This window comes from Armigeres subalbatus, chromosome 2 (assembly GCF_024139115.2).
Source record: "Armigeres subalbatus isolate Guangzhou_Male chromosome 2, GZ_Asu_2, whole genome shotgun sequence".
Lineage (NCBI taxonomy): Eukaryota > Metazoa > Arthropoda > Insecta > Diptera > Culicidae > Armigeres > Armigeres subalbatus.
The window spans coordinates 181,451,308-181,469,326 of NC_085140.1; the positions used below are offsets into that span (position 1 = coordinate 181,451,308).

General features: G+C 38.6%; 1 protein-coding gene across 1 annotated transcript in view; it reads left to right on the plus strand.

Annotated features, from left to right (window-relative positions):
* Positions 1 to 8,959: 8,959 nt before the first annotated feature.
* The window catches only part of LOC134211331 (multidrug resistance protein homolog 49), a 37,070-nt gene continuing 28,010 nt past the window's right edge, over positions 8,960 to 18,019 (plus strand). Inside the window, exon 1 of the mRNA XM_062688092.1 lies at positions 8,960 to 9,419. The gene's annotated coding sequence lies outside the window, so the exon portion shown is untranslated. The remainder of the gene's footprint in view (positions 9,420 to 18,019) is intronic.

The following is an 18,019-nucleotide window of genomic DNA, read 5'->3' on the forward strand; positions in this document are numbered from 1 at the left end:
TTGTCTCATTCTGTTGCAGTTTGAGGCAACCGCTTGTTGCGAGGTGAGTTTATCCAGCAGCCATGTCCTATACGCATGAGAACAATCGTGTTGTCATCGGTAAAAGTTCAATTTTATATTCACCGCAAAATCACAAATAAAGCAATAAACTAAAGATAAATATTAGTGACTAAGCAATTATACAAAATTGGAGCATGTATGAATTACTGATGGCATCTGAGCTATCTTCCTTCAAATATTTCGTACGTGTTAGCAACTCGAATATGTACACTGGGGTGAATGCTGATGTTACCAGGCACGCCAAATAAGGATTTGTATGCAATCTCATATAGATTGTCCAATCACAAGCAGATAAGTCGTCTTATCTAATTGAACAATAAAAAAAACTGAAACCTAGCCATGAATGGCCGAGAACCTTCTGGCGAGCTGTGCGCTCCCATTCATCTGAACTGAACAATTTCTGATAAAAATCTGTGTAGGTTTCAGGAGTTGGATCCATTTTGAATAGCGGGCTAGTCGATGATTGATACATACACAACACACGCTAAATTGGCTCACGTTTTCACTGATCACCACAATCTTTCATTATCTTCATTACAGGGTGCGATAAATCCAGCCAGTAACGCAAGCGCCTAACTAATATTCGCCGATCGTTGATTGTTTACACCTCGCCGATTGGGAGAACGGAGATGTGCCCTGATTTGTATTTGAGGCAAAAAGTGAACTTAAGTAACATTTTCCCAGCATTGTCTTCCGACTCAGAACGCTAACCGGTCCTGCGGTAGAAGCAGCACCTGCTGTAAAATGCTAACATCATCCCCGTTCGGCTTCCACCACACTTCCCCAGTGAGTGGCGAATTCATAAAATCGACACTCAACGTAAATTATTCCGCTCAATCTACTGGATGTTTGGGGTGTAGGCTTCTTCTTCACTGCGATGATTGTCTCTGAGCAAACTGCGAGATTTTTTTTCATTTAAGGAAGTCAATTACCTACGGCTATCTATTTTTTGTTGTGAGTTAAATTGACTTTGACAGTCAAAATTGTTGGTGATGAAGAGTTTTTTTTCAGCATCGCTATTAAATCAATGAAGAACATTTTCCCCGTCGTGATTGATTGTAGAGGACGATAAAATAAGTTGATCATATTGGCTGACTGTGAACCGGCTTTGGAAAACAGCACACAGTGGTTCTCAATATTTTGAGGTTTGTGTTGTTGCATTTTGCTGACTTCAGAACATTTCGTAGAATACCGCACCATAATAAGCAAATTTGCATAGTCCCAGGACTTCCTTTTCTTTAATAGCCCTACATTACAACTGGAACGTACCCTACTTTTCAACTTAGTGTTTAATTGGCATTTCCATCGCCTAAAAAAGGGCGGTAGGGTGTGGGAGGCTAGACCTTGCAGGACTCACTCGTAACTCGTAACTCGTTGAAAAGGGAATTCTAAAATAGTAAATTTTCATTCATCTTGTCTTGTCTTAGCACATGCACAGCCAGTATTGAAAAGCATCCTGGTAATGTCGGTTGTATTTCAGATCATTTTCTTGTCAGCATTAATATTCGCAGCATATCATAAAGATAACACAAATATTAAAGCGGCCAGGCACATCGCGTAGGCTTGAAATTGGAAGATAATTTATAACCCGCAATCATATTATTGAGAAATGGATTTGGATAATATGATCAACGAAAAGTTTTAAATTCACGAAAGGAAGAAACGAGGACAGCCGTACCAACCATTTCACATTAAGGAGCGTCTGGACTGGACTAATATCAAACGAAATAATTTCCAATTTTTCGACAAAAATCGTGTCAATCTGTCGTTGTTACGACTAGCTCCTTGTACATCTAGTATCACTTATGTTAGATTCAATCTAAGTTAAAAATATTATACACAAACACACGGTTTAATTCAACCAGTGGAAAAATTCCGCATTTTTTTTTATTGTCGTGCAAAAATATTTCCTCATTCCTCATTGCATCGTATGTTTTCTATGATCAAGTTTTCAGCAAAGTATCGAATTTGTCATTGTAATTGTCCAAATAATATAGATTGTACAGATTTTTAATACCAATCACTTTTATTGTTTGCGAAGCGTGATACAATTCTGGTATGCTCAAAAACAATATTGTTGAAAAAATATACATTCCTGTTCTTAGATTTAAACAAATCTGGGACATTTTTTGACCAGAATTTAATAAACAATAATTGTGACTGTCTACATCCAACCGGCGGATGGCAGATTTTAATACAGTTCCGCATTTAGAACCTTACAGAAACTGTATAACATTTTGGCATGCAAAAATATATTTTAGTTACTAGATAAAGATTGTCGCTTCAGCTCCCTTTGTTCTGCTGTCCGGAACATGTTGGGTACCAAGCAGAGCTTAAAATATTCATCTTCATGAAACAACTTCGGTCCGAATTTTGACAAACATCGCATGAATATTCAAAACATAGAATGACATAGTCAGACGACTACTCCACGAACTCATTCATTCGACTGTCACTGAGTGTGTTCACTGTGTGCAGAAAAAAACATAATTAGCATTGTTTATGTTGATGTTTATGCCATTAACGACGCAGCGGAGGACAACGTCGGGTATATGGGTCGAAGTCGACGGAACGATTGGTTCGACGAAGAGTGCAGACAGATTCTGGAGGAGAAGGACGCAGCGCGGGCGGTCGCGCTGCAGCAAGGTACCCGGCAGAACGTGGAACGTTATAGACGGAAGCGGAGACAGCAGACCCACCTTTTTCAGGAGAAGAAACGCCGCCTGGAAGAAGCGGAGTGCGAGGAGATGGAACAGCTGTGCCGTTCTCAAGATACACGCAAGTTCTATCAGAAGCTCAACGCATCCCGCAAAGGCTTCGTGTCGCGAGCCGAAATGTGCCGGGATAAGGATGGGAGCATCTTGACGGACGAACGTGTGGTGATCGAAAGGTGGAAGCAGCACTACGAGGAACATCTGAATGGCGCTGAGAGTACAGGCAGTGAAAATCAAGGCAGCGGAGGAGATGACTACGTCAGTTCAGCGGACGATGGAAGCCAACCAGCCCCCACCTTGAGGGAAGTTAAGGATGCCATTCAACAGCTAAAGACCAATAAAGCAGCTGGTAAGGATGGTATCGGAGCTGAGCTCATCAAGATGGGACCGGAAAATCTGACCACTTGCCTGCACAAACTGATAGTCAGAATCTGGGAAACCGAATAGCTACCGGAGGAGTGGAAGGAAGGGGTATTATGCCCCATCTATAAGAAAGGCGACAAGCTGGAGTGTGAGAACTTTCGAGCGATCACCATCCTTAATGCCGCCTACAAAGTGATATCCCAGATCATCTTCCGTCGTCTGTCACCATTAGTGAACGAGTTCGTGGGAAGTTATCAAGCCGGCTTCGTTGATGGCCGCTCGACAACGGACCAGATCTTTACTGTACGGCAAATCCTTCAAAAATGCCGTGAATACCAGGTCCCAACGCACCATCTGTTCGTTGATTTCAAGGCGGCATACGACAGTATAGACCGCGTAGAGCTATGGAAAATTATGGACGAGAACCAGACTGATCAAAGCAACGGTGGATGGTGTGCAAAACTGTGTGAAGATTTCGGGCGAACACTCCAGTTCGTTCGAATCGCGCCGGGGACTAAGACAAGGTGATGGACTTCCGTGCCTGTTGTTCAACATTGCGCTAGAAGGTGTCATGCGGAGAGCCGGGTGTAACAGCCGGGGTACGATTTTCAACAGATCCAGTCAATTTATTTGCTTCGCGGATGACATGGACATTGTCGGCCGAACATTTGCAAAGGTTGCAGAACTGTACACCCGCCTGAAACGTGAAGCAACAAAAGTTGGACTGGTGGTGAATGCGTCAAAGACAAAGTACATGCTTGTGGGCGGAACCGAGCGCGACAGGGCCCGCCTGGGAAGCAGTGTTACAATAGACGGGGATACCTTCGAGGTGGTCGAGGAATTCGTCTACCTCGGATCCTTGCTAACGGCTGACAACAACGTTAGTCGTGAAATACGAAGGCGTATCATCTGTGGAAGTCGGGCCTACCACGGGCTCCAGAAGAAACTGCGGTCGAAAAAGATTCGCCACCGCACCAAATGTGTCATGTACAAGACGCTTATAAGACCGGTTGTCCTCTACGGACATGAAACATGGACAATGCTCGAGGAGGACTTGCAAGCACTCGGAGTATTCGAGAGACGGGTGCTTAGGACCATCTTTGGCGGTGTGCAAGAAGACGGTGTGTGGCGGCGAAGAATGAACCATGAGCTCGCCCAACTCTACAGCGAAACCAGTATCCAGAAGGTAGCTAAAGCCGGAAGGGTACGATGGGCAGGACATGTTGCAAGAATGCCGGACAGCAACCCTGCAAAGATGGTGTTCGCTTCCGATCCGGCAGGTACGAGACGGCGTGGAGCGCAGCGAGCGAGATGGGCAGACCAGGTGCAGAACGACTTGGCGAGCGTGGGGCGTATCCGAGGATGGAGAGATGCGGCCTCGAACCGTGTATTGTGGCGTCAAATTGTTGATTCAGTGTTATCTGTTTAGATGTTAACTAAATAAATGAATGAATGTTGATGTTTACCGTTGAAAGTGCCTCTCGGACGAAAATCGGATTCAGTCCTGTGTGATAAATCACTTTACTCATTTGAAACGTGTTCAGATTTCAGATAATTTATCAATTTGTAAAATGTGCATAAATATTCAATGACTAATATTCAACTGAATATTGACTGTCCAGAGCCGAATATGAATGTGTCGGAAGTGAACTGACAAATGAAGAAAAATGGACTTCACCAAAAAATTTCGATTATTTTACACTCTGGTACCAAGCTGTCAAATCGTATGGATTTTCCTTCTTTGACATTTAGCTCCCCTATCCTCGCCAGTAAAAGATGTTCCGGACAGCGACGACAGCGACAATCTTTATCTAGTAACTAAAATATCTTTTGGCACGCACCATTTCGGAAGATTTTATTACAACCATTGTGTTGAAATCTTACACATTTGTATTGTTTTATACAGTGCCTGTATAAAAAGCTTTTTGATTTTATACAATAATTGTCAAATTTGTTTTTTTGGTTCCCATTCTTGTATGCATCCAAATTCGTCCTATGAGCGTTCAAACGATAATTCTTTTGCAAACCTTTATAAATAGATATTATAATTTAGAGTCAATTGGGTATTATTTAGATATGCCGTAAAACAAATGATCAAATGCTTATAAAGAGTTATTGTAGATTGTCCTCACTAATCCAGTAGGTATCAAATTTATTCAGAAAATAAAACATTCTTCCAACAAGTTCTAAAATAAATCTCCATTACTTTGTAAAAATAGCTAATCAAAGTTAAACAACACATAGGCTATACGGCACTAGGATTGGTTTCCTTATCTGCACCCATGTACATGTGGCACTATTCAATGGGATCCTATTCTCACACACTCACTATTGTGTTCTGATCACATTTAGGGGTACATAGGGCCAACGTAAAAGATATCCATCCTTGACTAGGGCTCAAGTCTGATTGCTATCGACTTCGTTTAGTTCTCTGTTACGGTTTCGTCGCTAGGTGGTCCTAGGTTTTCCTCTGCTGCGTTTCTTTATTAACACGCCGAATACCGTGATCAGAAAACCCAAACCAGCTGTTCTAGGTTTTTCAATCTGTTCTATAGCTTGGATCAATGCGTCTAACAGGTCAACTGCGCTCAATAGCTATCTGAAACCGACCAGTCATGTCCATACAAGTTCGTAGAGACCACGCGTCTGATTTGCAACACAGTTCTATCTCAACCAGAAATTTTAGATTTTCCAAACTGTTCTAGAGTTTGAATCAATTAGTCTACCCGGTCAACTGCGCTCAATACAACTTTTACATCAACCAGTCATGTTCATACAAGTCCTTAGAGTCCATGCTAAATACCTAAATCGGATGTTCTAGATTCTCCGAACTGTCTTGGAATTGGGATCAATTGGACTACCAGGTCACTACGCTCGATACAAATCTGACATAGACCATTCATGTTCACGCCGATTTTCTTATTGTTGTTCCTAGTAGAATTTCTCAAGGAATTTCAGGAGCGATTATTGGAACAACTGCAGGAGGAATTCTAGGAACAAATTCATGGAGGACTGCTTGGAACAACTTTTCGAGGAATTTCTGGTTGAATTACAGAAGGAACCTCCGGAGGACTTCCAGAAGAAACTTTCACAGGAATTCTGGAAGGAACTTCCGGACTAATTCCTGCAGGAACATCCTAAATAATTGCAGAATGAACTTCTGAAGGAATTCTGGAATGAAGTTCCGGAGGGAGTAGAAGGAACATCCGGAGGAGATCCAATGGCAACTTCCGGAAGAACTTCAGAAGGAACTTACGGATGAATGCCATAAGGAACATCCGGAAATTCCTGTAGGAATTTGCGTAAGAACTCCAGAAATAAAATTCCGGAAAAATTCCAGAGAAAACTACCGGAGGAATTCCAGAACGAACTGAGTTTGCAGTAGCCATAGAGCAAGTAAGTGCAGTACGTGTTTCATTCGTCGGGAAAATAATAAAATAAATTTAACAAGCTCACTTTAGTTTTTTTTTTTGCTACTCTGTACTTTTGATTCTCTGCTTTACCCGTAATACTGTTAAACTATCAGTCTATCTAAATGTAATTATATTTTAAGACAGTTGCTTCCTTGACCCGATAAAAAGTATGTATATACTAACTGGTTATCGTTAAAAAGAAATAAACAATTACAATTACAATTACAATTACAATAAAATATCTATTTGGAGTCGGTGGCTCATGCGCATGTATTGCGTTTTGCTCCGATCGAAACAAGGACGATCTTCCATAGTTTGATGTAGCTATCAAGCTAATAAGTACAGAGTGCTGCGCGTCTGTTTGGTCGTCCAAAACGCTATTCTCCTCAGTTTTCTTATGCCACCGGGCGTGCCGAGATAACAAATTAGTGTTATTTCCCATCCCATAGATTGCATCACTTACCAAAGTGAATGATGACTTGCTATTCTTTTTGAGCAACAAGGTCACTCCAGGGGACGATGAATTTTAATTTTCCTCAAAAAGAGCCCTCTGTTATTGTTCTAAGTCGGAGCCCCGTATTGGCCGACGACGCTTTTCGTCCATTTCTTAACGTCGCGTCGGCCAGCTGGTTGCAGCAAGTGTAAGCTAAGTATTGTCGGCGTAGCACCAACTTAGAATTCGGAAGTCCGGACTTCCGAACCGAACTTTCTACCGAAGTTTTATCTGTCAAACTAATTGATGCGTTGTTTAGCGCATCTTAAGGGGAATCCAGCGAACTACTTCCGAAGTTGGGAAAGTTGCCCGTATCAGGAGAAAAATCCAACTTCGGTATAAAAAGCGTTACAAATTTGTACCGGATAGACAATAATCCCTCCTGTCCGATATTAGCCAAGGCCTCGGCTTCGGTATTTCCCCTAATGCCGCTATAGCCGGGAATCCAGGCGAAGGTACTGGGGATCATACCTGAAAGGATTTCCTGGATCCAGGGGCGTTTTGGAGTCTCGCATTGACGGAAATTACATTAGCGGAGTCCGTGAAGACCACGATTGGTTTGTAAGAGTGGCCGTGGGTGGCCGCGACAAAAACAGCGGCGGCTTCGACAGTAAAAATATTACATTGGCGGAGTAGACTCTCCGATTCGGCAGGTTGGGTCCACAGACTCCATAGCCGATTCCTCGACTGGAGACGGATCCGTCGGTATACCGAATCTCGCTATTTCGGAAGCGCTTTGCGCTGAGTTCCAGTACTGTTCGTCCGTGTTTTGTCCTCTTTTGAAACGAGAGGCGATGGTAAGGTCGATGTTAACGAAAGGCATCAGCCACCCCAGGGAAAACAAAAAATGGGCGTCAGAGGATTGTTATTTCAGATGGTCTAACCGAATAAAAAGTTTGGGACATGTGAGCGAAATTTAGAAAACAGTCACGAAATGTCAATATATTGATACAGATATCATAATTTAGTTTTCACCCCATCAACTTCAGATTTGGAGCAATGATCTGCTAGCTAAAGTAATAGAATCTTCTGAGCGTTACATATTTATGAAAATCCTTGATTGTAAAAACATTTTAGAAAAGCTATTAACAACTTTGCCCCATGATGCCGAAATGACATTGCCCAACACTGCTTTCAACTATTTTTTTTTTTCGAAGTATAAGCTTTTCTATTATTTGAAAATGGAATAATGCCACACATATGTGTTGAAAGTATTTATATTGAATTGTACTACACTGATTGGGAATCACTCAAATGAATCGAAAATATGAGACCCCATTAAAAAAATGCTACATTTGCAGTTTATTTTTCGCAGATCTGAGACAGTGATTTAAGCTAATTGACACATTTGGATGAGTCATCAAGGGAAATCCTTCTTTATAACTGCGCTCACAAAACCTGACCTGAATAATAATGTATTGCCCAATAAACTTACGATATTTTTGGTACATCCCCGTGGATTCTAGTTGCACATAAGATAGCTAATAGGAAACTCTTAGCTTCTGAGAAAATCCACAGTGATCTTTATCTCGGTTTTCGCATAATTCTCGTCGATAGTTCTCTCACGTTGATCGAAAATTATTACCGATTGGAAATGGAGGGCAAACGAGGAAACTCCGAATGTGCAGGTTAAGCATTGTTCCTGTAAGGCATTAGTCGAGCCTACTAAACATGCTTCGAGCAAACAATTCTTCCGAATGCTTGCGTTTCAACGCACGCGGACTGGCTCCTCGCGTGTTGTTCGACGGCATCATTGCTGACGGCTGATGACGAGATGACGCCGCTTCGCCGGTTGTCGGCGCGAGATGCGGGAGGATGCTGGACGTTGACGATGATCATTGCGGGTGCGGGTGACGAATGGCCGGAGCTTGTATAGGGTGCGGGAATTCCTAACCGAAACGTTAGTCTGTCGGTGATCGTCGCGCGAGTCGGATGCAAAAAAATCGGAAAGCTATCGGATGCTTAAGTGCTGCAGGTTCTGAGATTGTCTGGAAACTGGAAACATCTCAGCGTGAAACGGTTCCTTTGGATCATAAAGATTAAGCAGTTAAGATTCGGAACCGAATTATAACAGTGCGCCACGTGTGATTGCATTCCGAAGCAAGTGCTGGGCATCGTGCGAAAAAAATAGCCGAAGTGATTAATTTGCGAATAAGGAAAACATCAAGTTGTGCAAACATCAGTTACCTAATTTGAAATACGCAGAATCATGTGAAGATAGTGTTTTTTTTCGTTGAAGTAATCCACTAATTCACATGTTGGATGAATGCTGCAATGTGAAAAAAGTTAGTGCTATTGAACAATGCAAATGCTAGTGAAAATAAATTGTGTTTAGTTTCAATCGAACTTTTGTTATTAATTAAAGCTATCTCAAAGGTATGTAACACAGAAAAATAAAAATGTTCAAAAGACAGAAAATTTCAATTTAAAGGCAAATGATATATACCAGGATTAAAATTTACAGTTCCAAGTGTAATTGTAACTTGCAAATTTAAAAGCGCGTGAGAGAAAGTGAACAATGGGGACTTTTAATTATTATCGTGCAAGCTGGGCAGAATGGTCTCAGATTTTAATTATTATTTTTTGTATTTTTTTTCTTGGCACCTCCAATTTTGAAAAATTATAACTCAAAAAACAAAGCATAGCAGAAACATTTTTTTGAAACGCAACAAATTTTCCCAGCGATAAAAAAAAATGAAATTTTCCATTAAATTCTCTTCCATGAGGAATATTCATAAAGAAAGACTAGTAAAATTATGCCCGAAATTGTGGAAAATATTATCAAAAATGTTTTAAAGAGGAGAATTTTATAAGCTTAAATCTCTTCAATTAGCATGTTTTCTTTCTTGTTCCTAAGTTATGATCAATTTTATAAAATAGTTTTGTATAAAAACAATATCTTTGACAAATCATAATTCAAAATCGAAGCATTGTAGCTGAAGAAACAAAGACTGTTGGAGAAAATGCAAGCAAATTTCCTTTGAGTCTGATTTATTTGAACCTTTACTTGGATACAGTACTGTCGTCACATCTTAATTCACAAAGTTTTCAGTTCGAAAGGTTGGATCATCTCAGAAATTGATTAAAAATACTTTTGAATTTCTATATGAAATTGTACTTACATATTTAGGCCATACAATTACGTCCTCCTTCCAATTCATACAATTACGTTTATACAATTATGTAACAAAAGAAAAATTTTTTTTTTCAGTAGAATGAATACCAAAAAACGAAATACTTTCCTATTGAAAAAACAATAAAACTTTCGAAACTGGCTGTTTTCACCAATTATAGATTCATCTATAACGTTCTGCATATCATTGTGCGGTAAACAAAATGTGTACTATATTGAGGCATTTTTGAAGTCCACTCACATAAACTGATTGGCTTAATTGGCAATCAATCGCCTTTACTTCATTTAGTAATTTGAAACTAGAATCTAGTTTAATGAAACTAATTGTATTGCCAAAAATGTCCAGGAAAGTCCATGTGCACCACCTCACAAATGCCCTCCCCCCCAACCAATATTTTTTTTTTCTAAATTGATTATTAAATGTTATTCCATAGAAACATTTGGCAGATTATATTGAAAGCTAGACCAACTATTGTGGTAATCATTTCCAGGTTACCTAAATGTAAACAGCTAACAAAGACAGATTTAGAAGGAAAATGCTTCGGAAGAATAGTAAACCGTTCAAGAAAACATCCTTGTCGCATACCCTTATAACTGCAAATTAAACAACAAAAAACTGCATGTTAAATGCGAACTGGCTTGACCGCTTCCTTTTTTCCTCCGTTAAGCTTGAATTACATTTGGGATAAAGTTCAGTTCAGTCTCTTCTGTTAGTCATTATGAGTTTTATATTTATGTGCTTCATTACGGCAGGGATACATTGTGGCAAGCGCAATATTTTTTTTCATGCGCAGTCAAACCAACATTTAAAATTTCAGTTGTACATTTTTGTTATCGGTAATATTGATTTATTAAGCGAGCTCTTAATGCAGTAAATGTGCAGTAAATTAGCTGCAGGAGCTAACTACTTTCAAGCACGAACGCAATAAATTTGATCCAACTTTGTTCACCGATATATTAAGCTGGAATTTTGGTAGTTAACTACAAATATGTTGAAATTTATATATAAGGGGAGATCCCCCAGCGCCGGACACCGGACACCGGACAAGGTTTGAATCAACAATATTAAAATCAATCGAATGTATTCTGGTTATGTCGATATGGTCAATATTAGTCATATTTCAAATAGCGATTATGATTTGTTAGATGTATAATGTATCTATGGTGCAACATCAATTTCTGTATCCGGTAGCTATCCCCCGGGTCCGGACAGTGAGTTTTTTCATGTGATGGCTATTTATTCTTTGCACCTATTTTGTTGAACTTACTTCAATTCAATTGTTTTTTTTCTTGCTAAGGTATCAGAAAGCCACAGAAATATGCAGAAACAAAAATTGAGGATGTCATTTAATATGGAGGGAATTTTGAGTAGAATGTAAGTCAGAGAGTCAAATAAGCTTTACTAATACGTGTTAATATCTACAACTTGATGCAAGTGAAAAATATTACAGTTTTATATGATGTTTTACTCTTTAATTTGTTCCTATATTTGAACATGATGCAATAGTGTCCGGTACTCAGGGACACTTTTCTGAACCGTGGAAATTTTCACCAAAATTAATTTTCAAAATGCATCGTCCAAAAACGTGTTCAAATTATCAATTTTTTTTTTAAATGTTTGTATAAATATTTGCGATTATTTTTCGTCGGCCTAATCAGAGCTGCGAAATACATACACAGATTATTCTGTGTGCTACAGATTTTAAGCATAAATTTTGTTACTGACTTAGACTTTTGCAAACACAAACGAGGCCGGGCTTTAAGGCTACCTTACACCTCGGGAAAATTTTCCGCCGGATTTTTGCCCCCGTGTATTTTAAAGGGGGTCTTTAGGACCCAATTGTCCCTCCGCTTCATTGTATTGACATTGAGGAGTGACATGATCAGGAAATGCTTGCCTTCCAAGCTACCGGTTTCAATTATTCCATAATCCAAAAGAATTTACTACAGAAAAATCGGTCAATGGATGTTTTGAATATAACAGCTCCATGCATTTTTTAAGGGCAACATAAGTAGCATAAACCATTTTTGTTAACATTTCACACTTTTCTAAAGGTTTTGTTGTATTTTTTTAAATTTTCTGTCGAAAATTTTGAGTTCGTTTGATTAAAAGTTTAGAGTTCTCCAGAAAAATCAATGGAAAACGGGACAAATTGTGGATTTTTAAATTACGACGGGACAGTACAATAAGGCCAAAAAAACTGCATACAGAAGCCGATTGCTTTGATCAACAGTTTCATTTCTATTCACATTATTCACGATTTTTATCGAAAACTTCAATTTTAATCTCAAGACAATCTGCTTACTACCACATCCTACTTTTGCGGTTTTTTTTTTTCTGGAACAAAATAGAAGCTGCCAGCTGTAAGGACAGTACGGCTAATATTTCGACTTGTCATAAGCAGTACTGCTAGTTTTCGTGATCGTCACGTGAAAGCGAAAACAGTTGCATTTTCATTTTCAAGAGACCAAATGAAAATGTAGCGGGTTCTCGGTCACCTGTCACATCCCAAGCAATCATGATGAGAATGTGGCTTCGTTTTGAAATCCAAATTTCTAAATAGTGTTGATAGATCTGTGCAAATAACGATGACTAGTCGATAAAATGATTATATTGTTCCTTGTTTTCGAGTTAGAAGTAACATTATTGAAGAAGAAACAGCTTGTTTACAATAGTTTGATGAAATAAAAATCCATGAAAATTTAGCGGAATTCCTTTCATTGTTTATGTTTTCTATGAAAGCAGGAGAGAATAAAATGTAAATATAGCGTAAATATAGCGTGACTTCTCTCAATGAAAATCTCAGTACCGGTCATAAGACGAGTTCGTACAATTTCATTTAATTTCACCACTTGATTGTACCTTTGACAGGTACGTATTTTAACCTGAACAGCAATTCCGTTTTCTGTGTCTCGTACTTGACTCGACTCGAGTCAATCAAGTGGTGAAATTAAATGGAATTGTACGAACTCGTCTTATGACAAGTAAAGACACTCCACCAAAAGCTCTAAATTATTTTCTTATTATATTTAGAGTTAGGCGCTTCTTCTATTTTACCCGGCGATTCCGCAAGAGGACGTCCCATGTGCTTGTTAACGGATTATACCAGAGTAGGGACGAGCCAACCGGTCCTCTCGCAACTCCTTAGCTGCGGGTACTAATCAATCGAACTGACGAATCAATTCGTCAATTCTCAAAGTGTCAAACCGAAATATAGATTTCTATTAAAATACGCACTATTGTGAATTTATTTCCATTGTTTACAACAAATGTACGTACCTTATAAAACCCACAGCTCATATGCATTCTACAATGCCCATTCCTCCAAAATCAAACTTTACTCTCAAAGTGAAAAGCCGAAATACAGCTTTGTAAAGTAGAGGAACCAAATTTCTTATGAAAATACATACTTTTGTGAATTTAATTCCGTTTTTCGCAACAAATGTACGTGCTAAATAAAATCCAACAACTCATATACATTCTGCAATGCCCTTTCAATGAAATTCGAAATTTATTCTCAAAATGAAAAGTCAAAATACAACTTTGTAGAGTAGAGAAACCAAATTTCTATTAAAATACGTACTTTTCTGAATCCATTGTTATTGCCATTTCTATAAAATTAAGTACTTTTCTGAATTTAATTTCATTTTGCACAACAAATGTACGTGCCAAATAAAATCCAACAATCCAAATTCATTCTGCAAAGCCCATTCGACGAAATTAAAACTTTATTTTCAAAGTGAAAAGCCGAAATACAGCTTTGTAAAATAGAGAAACTAAATTACTATGAAAATAAGTGCTTTTGTGGATTTATTTCCGTTTTTCACAACAAATGTACGTGCCAAACGAAATCCAACAGCTCATATGCATTTCGAAAGACGCATTCTACGAAATTCAAACTTTATTCTCAAAGAAAAGCCAAAACTTAGCTTTGAATAGCAGACAAACCAAATTAGCTCTTTTTTAGTGGAATGTTTTCACTGTCATAAGACGAGTTTAGCACAGTTCTATTTAATTCCACCACCTCGTGATACTTTTACATATACGTATTTCGATCTCAACTGTGAGGTCGTCTTTAGTGAGGTGGTTTGTACCTGTCGGTAGATTTCTAAGCTCTCAGCCACATCAAGTTTCCACGGTGAAGAGACGTTTCTTAAAATTCTAATATTTGATGTCGTAATTGGGTGATTTTCCTTAAATATATTTGAATGAAAATGAATGACGGCTTCGGCAGGTTTTGTTCTATTATTGTCAGGGTTTTTTTTAATGACTGATTATGCTCAAATTTGGCCTTAACATTCTTTGTATATCAAAGAATATTGTGGCCAAATTCCATAAAATTTGGTCGACAAAAACCCCCCTGACAATAATGGAACAAAATTTGCCAAAGCCGTCTTTTCCCTTATGTTCTGCTACTTCTTCTTCTTCTTCTTAGCATTACATCCCCACACTGGGACAGAGCCGCCTCACAGCTTAGTGTTCATTAAGCACTTCCACAATTATTAACTGCGAGGTTTCTAAGCCAGGTTACCATTTTTGCACTCGTATATCATGAGGCTAGCACGATGATACTTTAATGCCTTTTAATGGGAAGTCGAGACAATTTCCAATTCGAAAAAAGTCCTAGACTGGCACCGGGAATCGAACCCAGCCACCCTCAGCATGGTCTTGCTTTGTAGCCGCGCGTCTTACCGCACGGCTAAGGAGGGCCCCTGTTCTGCTACCTTAGATCTAAATTCGCAATGCAATCTCTTATCATTTTCCCTTTTCGTAGGGATGAATGACCGCCTGAGTTAATATCCCTCAAAAACAAACCATCATCATCATTCCCTTTTCGCCTTGCTTACTTCCGCCATATGCTCCTTAAACCTCACATCTAATGATCTGGCCTACATAGATTTTTTCGCATTGAGAGCAACGTAACGTCACGCAGGAAAACAAATGGCGTATAGTTATTGTTCACTCGTGCACTCGTCTGCAACGGGGCACCAGGACACCTGGTCAATCTTTCTTTCTTCCCTTTCTACAACCCTTCCTCTTCCCTTTCTACAACATAATGCTTACTTCTGTCACGTACCCTCCCCCCACTATTATGGTGTTGATCAATTAGTGTTGAAACCAATCTTCAAAATTCACTAAAACAAATTTAGCAGGTTGGAACTTTGAATGTAAAAACGGATATGACATCGCTTATCTATCACGTTTTGATTGGCAGTGTTTCATGCATAAAATTTCATTAAAATATAGCCAAAATCTAAATATTTGAACATTGGCCAAACACCATATTATTAATCATTTTTGGAAGCGGTCACAATTGAATCATTTGTTTGAGGAACTGCATAAGTCCATTTTACAAAATTTCGAGAAAACGACAAAAAACTGTTTTTGAACCAATTGGCACCAATTCTTCCAATTTCTTCAATACAGATCAATAGTTTTTGGCAAAACTCAACACTGTGGGACATTTTCAGTGTGAAAACTGTAAGCAGTACTCCATAATTGCTCTTCAAAGTGCGTGCACATATGTAGTTTCTTAAACAAACGAGAAAAAAATCATACACTCCTGAACAAAATTTTTTTTCGTATTTTTTGCCAGAATACGTATTTTTGGACAAGGATTCAGAATATATAAAAATCTCATTTAGGCCAAAAATGTTACATATGCAGTTTCTCAAACAAACGGTTCAATTGTGGATCAATTTGGTACATATTATAGATCAGTATACTGATATTCTCATTTTCATCTTCATATGGTTATCCAGGCGTTTGCAAAATTTATTATTTTTGTATTGAATAGCTTTTTTTCAAAAGGGGTCGTACACTAATTACGTTCTAAGCTTACATGGGAGAAGTGGGGATTGAAAACCCCAGAAAAATTGCTTACGTAATTAGTGTACATGTCATTTAGTTGGTCATCCAAAAAAACACGTAAAGCAACATCCACGCTTTTAAGGGTGAGGGGGGGGGGGTTCTGAAAGTGTGACAACTGGTACAATTTTTATTGAAGACTAGTCGGCCCGGCAGACGTTGTCCTGCGTAGTAGGCGAAAATAAGCGTTGTGAACTGCCCATGCGAAATTCCCATACGAATCTGTGTTTTAGTTTTTTTCTATTTACTCAACTTTACTATTGATTTTTGACTGAGAAAATATCATATAAACCCGTCGGAAACTATAACTAATGTTTCTGCTGAAGAAATGAAAAAAATCCATCCAGCCGTTTTCGAGTTATGCGGATACGAACACAGACCATTTCATTTTTATATATAAGACTACCCAAGTAAAATTTTTAGTTTTATAACGCTCTTGAAGACCATTATTTACTCTACAAGAGTACCATAAAACCATTATAAAACCAAAATGTTACTGGGGTAGTCGACCCGGCAGACGTTGTCCTGCATAGTAGGCGAGAATGTGCGTTCCGAACTGCCCATGCAAAGTTCGCATAGGAATCACAATTTTAGTTTTTCACGATTTGCTCAACTTTACTCGTAATTTTCGCATTAGGAAATATCATATAAACCCGTCGGAAACTATAACGAATGTTTCTGCTGAAGAAATGAAAAAAATCCATCCAGCCGTTTTCGAGTTATGCGGATACGAACACAGACCATTTCATTTTTATATATAAGAAGATTTCATACAAAAAGCGTTACGAAGGCGGGGGAGGGGAGTGTGTTGCAAATGGTCTTTGTTCATAAAAACAGCTTGTTTTAAAGGCAAAAAAATACACAAACTGAAAGATGGATGATGGTGGATCATGCATAATATTAATTCCCGTTTGAAAGGATGTGGAAGGTAGGAGTGGTGACAGATTTTTCGCGTCGTCCACTTTCACAGTGATTTTAAAAAGCTTCTCTATCTATTCTCTAACTTCTCTAACTACATGTATTGCATCCGTTTTTTGATGTTTCCTGCAAGTTAAAGAAGATACGTTATGATGAGAGGCTAAAGCCACATAAACAGTGATAGCTGGTTTTAACTGATTCTTATTGAAATTCAATTTCGACGGATTTCCACAGATTTTCGGTCTATATTAGATCTCGGTGGTTTTAGCGGACCTGCAAATTCCCAAGAACGACACGGCAGTGTGGGAGAATTCAGTAGATCCATAATTGTGGGAATCTACTCGTTTCCGGTCACAATTATGGATCACTTTAATATCCTTCAATTTTCAACAGAATGAACCGATTTAAAAGCTTATGAATGAAGGAACCAATTATTGTGAAGCCACCAAAAAATATTGATATTTTGACAGATGCTCAACAGCAAGTTTGTACTTGCGCAAAACTATCATCGTTTTTGGGTTGAAAAGCACGATAAACGCAATAAATGTTAGAAAATAATGTTTTTATGTAACAAACACATATCCGGTGTTATATTATTGATATTAAACTAGAAATTCAATATCAAACACAAAAGTGATCCATAATTGTGGGTGATCCATAATTGTGAGAGGAGTGTAACTAAAATATACGACCTTCTAGTTGAACGAAGTTTTCGGAAAATGTCTGCCCAACTGTGATTACAAACCTTAACTCCTCTCTTTATTTTTGTCCGTATTACTCCTTCCTCACTTCTATCGCTACCCCCACTTTAATCCCACTCACTCTAAAACCTTTCAAAATCAACCTTGCCAATGTTGTAGAGTGTAAATCTTTTTTGGTAGCATTGTAAGACGAGGAGTACATTTCTCGCTTAACTTTTCAAAAGGACCTAAGTAGCATTTTTTTCATGAATTAATTTGAATAGCGCAATCAACAGAACAGCATGAAAGCTTTTGATTGCAGTACTCAAATTAATTCTCGCTTAACTTTTCAACAGGCCCTAAGTGACATTTTTTT